Here is a 6000-nt window from a genome sequence, read left to right as displayed (position 1 = left end):
CGCCGCGGGCTGTGGCCTCTCCGGGCCACCCACCTCCTCTTCCTGCGACGAGTAAAAGAGGGGGGACCGCCTGGCTGCAACTGATGGTCCTCGGTGGTGACTGTCGCGATATGTGCCTCCTGCGGCTCGCGGACGATACGACGGAGTGAAAGCGCTTTACGAGAAATCGGACCACCCCCTTGCTGGTCTCCCTTCGGATGTGGCAACGATACTGCCACAATACTGGGTGGGCCCAACGTGCCCCAGTGCAATGGTTCCGTGACCGGTGCGCGTGTGCTTGCCCCATCGGTCGAGTTATGGGTTCGACCCGTGGTTTGTTTATCACCCCCAGCGCCCCTTGCTGCGAATCACAATTATAATCATCGTTTTCATGGTGACAAGGTCTAAAAGTGATGAAACACGAGTGCGACGTTGTTACCCGGGGGATGCTCGGCCGGTTGAAAAATAGTGCGCGCGATGCGGATCGGTCGTTTTGCCGCTGAGGGCTGTCAGGTGCGTCGTTGAATAATAAAAGAGAGATATATATCATGCCCCGGGGCCCCGAACGCGCGCCCAGTGGCTGAGCCGATGCAGGCCCAGTCAAACTGCGAAAAGAAGAAGAGGAAGCTCAAGTGCCGTGGTTTCTGTTGTACAAGTGCGAGCAATAAAAAAAATATATATATAATATATAAATCAATCAATAGATAGATAGATAGATAGTTTGTGAGGTGGTCGTGGTTGTGGCTGTGTTTTGGTAGTGGTGGTGGTGGTGGTGGTGGTGGTCGTGCTGGTGGTGGTTTATATAGGTCTTTCGAGTACTGTATATATATATAGCCGCCTTCCGTCTCGGATCTCCGCAAAGAGCCGACTAACATCCGGAAGTGTCGTCTGTCGCGGCACGCACACCCCCACAACAAGCTGTCTGCCCGTCTGTCTGTCTGTCAAAAGTGAGTGATCGCTTCGAGTCAATTCCCATCTGTAATTAGTACACCTATACCTATATACCTATACATCTATACTCGTGCCGATGGAGAGAGGAAAAAAAAATGGCAACGCGTCAATTACGCGCACCCTCGTCTATACCTTGATTGACAAAGGCTAGCGAGCCTTTCGTCCCTTGTACCGTTGTCGAGGGGGTCCAAGGGGAAGGGATGGGCCTCTGCTGCACCGGCAACACTAACCGACCGCGTTTCGCATTACTTTCGTGTACATCTGAGTCTACTTTTTTGTCCCCCCCCCCCATTGCGTATGTTGGCTACATTTGGCGGCTTCGATGGACTTTTGCCCCGCGGAATGCATTATCGGATTTAACGCCGAATCTCGGTGCCATTAAACCCACCACCTGCAACAAACTGGTGTTGCGCATTTACAGGCCCCCCGGGAGTTTTCCCCCATTTGACGGGGGAATCTAATTAAAATACAGAATTACCCGGGAGAAGGTGCCGCGTGTATGAAAATTCATGACGCGCTTCCATGACAGGGATGGGGAGGGGGGGGGAAGAGCCACTGGAATGTATATGTGTATCCTCCGCGACTCATCGCGATTCAACTCGCCCTCGAGTACCGAGCATCTCTGATTTTCCGGACGGGACGCCCTGGGGTTGTCGTTCGCGGAAAAGCGCGGTTTCTCGGAGGATAGTGCGCTATACACCCCCCCCCCTGGGGGATCGGGGCTATCGATTGCAACGTAGTTTGCATGCATCAAGGATAATGGCATTCTCTCTGCCTCTCCCCGGACGACTGGACGGAGAATCTCCGTGGATAACAAACGCAGCATTTTTACTGAACAACAGATCTATAAATATCCATTGGGGAGAGATATAGGAGAAATTCGTGCCCTTTTTTTTACGAGATGAGTGAAAAGATAAAAATAACTTACAGCAGTCATTAGAGAGGAATTATTTAGTAGGTAGCGGTGAGTATGCGTATAGTTTTGATACTCGCCACCGCAGCGTATACATATTAAATACGTGTATCTTTTCTCTGTCATTTCCACTAACGGCGCACATGACGCGCGCGGAGAGGAGAGTCTAGGCGGATAATCCGGTCACGTATAGGCTCGAGGTAGCCCCCGGCGCTAGAATCATTTTTGTTTTTGCATAATTTCGCCCCGCGAGGAAACGCGATCAACGAGGCTTTATCGTCCGGAGGAAGTTAGGGTGGAAAGGGGGGGAGGATTTATATCGCGCCCAACGAGCTATGCAGCTCTCGGGGCTGGGCGAGGAAGAAAGACAGAAAGAGATAGTCCTTTCTTTGTGCCCTCTCCGGGCTACACCTTTTTCGTGTCCCGGACTTATTTTTCTTCCTCCACTTTTACTTCCCATTTGTGCGGCCGCTTAATAGCGCTCTCTGACCATATACATATATATATATATTTTCTCTGGTTTATACAGCCCGATGTTACGTTTAACAAAAATTTATTATGCACACAGCGAACCCTCCACCCGTCCAATACCCTTTCGCGCACCTTTTTTTTGCACAAAATCCACCTTTCGCCTTTTTTCCTTGTTCTTTTTTTTTTTTTAGTTGCGACGAAGCGGAGATGAGAGTTTCGAAAGTTATCCAATCACTGTAGCTAGGGGAGGCGCTTGTTCGCAACGACTCCGAGGAAGAATCGTCATTATCGAAGGATTTTCCTCGGATTAATCCTCACGTGGAGTATAAGTATACACACGTATACGCACGTGCATCGAAATCGAGATGAAAAAAAATCCAGCCCGTATTTATTCGCGTACGAAAGGGAGTCACGGATTGGCCATAAAAATCCAATTGTTTAACTCGCGTTGGTTTTTTTTGAATGATATTTGACTCGCGCGAACTTTGACTATAAAATAAACCGCGAAAGCCAACGAAAAAATAGCAGCGAAACCGTGTTTGATAACAACAAAAGCAAACGAGATTAAAGAAAAAAAAAAAGCAACTTTTATTCGATCCATATGCCATTTGGACCGTACACGGATGTAATAAATACCCGCTGTGATTGCTCAAATAAAAGTTTCGAAAGAATACGTACAAAAGCAAGCCGAGCCATTACCAAGCCTTTTTCGCCCCGTTTTGTAGCTGTTTGATCCGAGACGAGAGAAAAAGAAAACCTCGAGAGCAGCTGGCTTCTAAAACGGGATAGGTATACTTTATAACGAGCTCTCGTCGGAGCGGGTACATCATGTGTATATATACCTACTCCGGCGGTGCAAATTAAAGTTTATGCGGTGTGCGTGTGTGTGTGTGCACGACGTGCGGCGTTAATTATTGCGGAAAATAAATTAACGTCGAGAGAGAAAACGGAGAAACGTCGGGGAAAGCGAGCCCCGGCGAGGACGAGCTGCCGGAAGGTTACAGCGAGCCGAGAAACAAAGGGCGGATGATAGCGATCGCGTCTCCCGTGGAATCTCATCAGAGATTCCCTTTCATCCGCTAGCGCGTTTAAGAAGGTTATATACGTCCGTATACGTGTGTGCTTGCGTGGGTGTACACACGTGGGAGGGCAGCCAAAGGACGCGCGATTCTCTTTTTGCACGACTCGAGAGTAGTCTATGTATACGTACTTACAGAGGCAGGATTTATATGTACGTAGTACCTATCTCGGGTGTCGTTTCTGCTGTGCACTAGTAGCTCAAAGGAATAATAACACGGGAGAGCTATGGAAAATACATACAGTACCAGCTCTAAGCCCCTCTGCATTAACCTGCAGTGTAGCAACAGAAGCACCTGCCGTAACCTGAATACGCTTTTGTTTTTTCTTCCCTTCTCAATTTTGCTTTTCCTGTTTTTTTTCTCTTTTTTTTTTCCTTTTTTTTCATACCTTCTTTGGGATAATTACATTATTTGCCACGCAAGAACAACGTGGTACCCCGATTTGATTAACCAAGCTGGCCCGGACTTTATTTATTTTTCCTATTTTCTCCTTTTTTTTTGTTTTGTTATACCCTTTACTTTTTTTCCTTTCGTTCGTTCGAGAGTAATTTCGGGCGTGTACACCTTCACAGGGCGCGCTCGCGTGAAAAGAGCGTTCACGCACTCGAGCTCGAGCCCAGCGATGCGTAGTTGGGTATTATACCCACCCACGCGGCGTAACTACTCGCCCGGCCGTTATATACACACACCAACTATTCTTTGGGCGAAAAATTCACACGCCGGGGAATGGGGAGGGGGTGAAAAAGCGTTCACGCGCATCGCTTTTGAAAGTTATCTGGCTATGAAATGGCCGGCGCGTGTTTCACCTACGAAAGCATTTTGTGATACTCGGCTTTGGTTATTTTTTTTTTTACCCCCCTTACACCCCCCCCCCGTTCGTGTACACGCGCGCGCGTTAGAGTATTTTTTCAGTTGAAATAATACCCTCCCCCCTGCCACTGTACACCCCCGTGCTCGGGAGCAATCTCGATTTTATATAATAGGTACACTGGATAGTTATACTCTGCTTAATTAGAAAGTCTGAGCATTTGTGTCGGGTCGGTCGCGTATAAATAAGAGAGAAAACGAGTTGGCGGCGGATTAAAAACCGGAGCTCGGTTTTATTGTTTTCGAAAATTATTACTCGCGTGTAAGATAAAACGCGCGCGAAGCCGAGGAGAAATTTCAAAAGACTCGCGGGCGCATATATATGTATTTATACGCGCAAACGTTCCGCTAAACGATAAATAAGTGAGTAGCACAGCAGGCGCGCGGCGGTGTCTCCAGTGCACGGCCCACACGTATCCGAGAGAAAGTACGAAAACCCCGAGGTTTTTTTTTTCCCATCAACTCGCAGTGGAGAGAGAGAGAGACACTCGCGGGCCTATACGCGTGAGGTATGGCGCAGCAACCCCGGACTTTTTGCAGAATACCCCCCCTCGGTGTAAAGTTGCAAGCTCCTCCTTCGTTCCCACTTCTTTCGCTTCTTCGCGCACTTGTGCTCCCGCGAAGCGTAAAGTACCCCCCCACGAAACCTCCCCCTCGAGCTACACGCACGTATACAAAAAGTTTCGTGGCATAGAAAACCAGAGGAGGCGTGCATATACACTCGCGAGGTATGTATGTGCATACCTGTACGTGCAGGTGAAGGGGTGGGAGAAACTTGTGTTTTCGAGAAAAGCGGAAATTTTGGGCTCGAGCCGGGGGATCGCGTGCCGCGAGAGGGACGAGCCGGGTAATCACCAATTCTCCGTCCGAGCCGGTGCACGTATATATATACACACGCTCTCCGGTATACGCCGATCTACCTACTTATACGGTGGCGGTGGTACATACCTCCCGCTCATATGCATCTCATCGTTTATTGAGGGGCTCACAGCCAGCCATCAGCTCTCGCTGGCTCCTCTGCATAATGCACCACTCCACGAATAATTCAGCCGTGGCCCCAAAGTTATCCACTGCCCGGTACTCGGTGCTTTTCCACTTGGCTCCTCCTCCTCCTTCTCCTTCAACTACTCTTTTCCGTGTATATAAATCGTGCCAATGCCGCTGCTGCTGCGAAATAATAAAGGCAGCCCTGCCGAGGAGACCGGATTAATGTTTCAGAGCCGGCAGGTGCTCCGCGCTCGAACCCAAACCGGCTCATCTCTTTTCAGCCCCAGAGAGCAGCTGCCCGGCTCATCCACTCTGGGTTTTTCCATACCTATCGTAATCTTATTATAATCTATGTATAACTTCTCCTACAATACGAACAAGATGGCTTTTCCATCTATGTATGTCTATTTACGGTATAGCGATGGATTCATCATTGTTTTCGAACAAACGGCCAACCGTCGGTTTCGAGGTAACATCAGGACAGACCAGAAAGAAGGTATATATACGTTTGTACTGGAGAAAAATAAAAGCTTTTCGTGTCTGGACTTGGTGGAGACGAATAAAATGTAAGGTCGTCCATTTTTTGTTTCGGTCGCGATGTTTTATTTATAAAGAAAGTAAAAGCTCGAGCCAAAGCAAAGGTAATCAATCAGAGAAAATTGTAGCGCACGCAAACGGGGATATCGATAGGGAAAAGGTTTGCTCGACGATCAGCGTCTCTGCTTCGTTGTAACGCGCCAAAATTAAATTTAC

The 6000-nt window shown here is 48.5% G+C and overlaps 1 protein-coding gene across 1 annotated transcript in view; it reads left to right on the top strand.

Annotated features, from left to right (window-relative positions):
- Positions 1-764: 764 nt before the first annotated feature.
- The window catches only part of dpr12 (defective proboscis extension response 12), a 114375-nt gene continuing 109139 nt past the window's right edge, over positions 765-6000 (top strand). The window contains exon 1 of the mRNA XM_014348729.3: positions 765-926. The gene's annotated coding sequence lies outside the window, so the exon portion shown is untranslated. The remainder of the gene's footprint in view (positions 927-6000) is intronic.

Source organism: Copidosoma floridanum, unplaced genomic scaffold, assembly GCF_036245765.1.
Source record: "Copidosoma floridanum isolate Cflo_tuat_1 unplaced genomic scaffold, Cflo_Japanese_pri ptg000007l, whole genome shotgun sequence".
Taxonomy (NCBI): domain Eukaryota; kingdom Metazoa; phylum Arthropoda; class Insecta; order Hymenoptera; family Encyrtidae; genus Copidosoma; species Copidosoma floridanum.
This window is presented reverse-complemented; position numbering and strand designations above follow the sequence as displayed.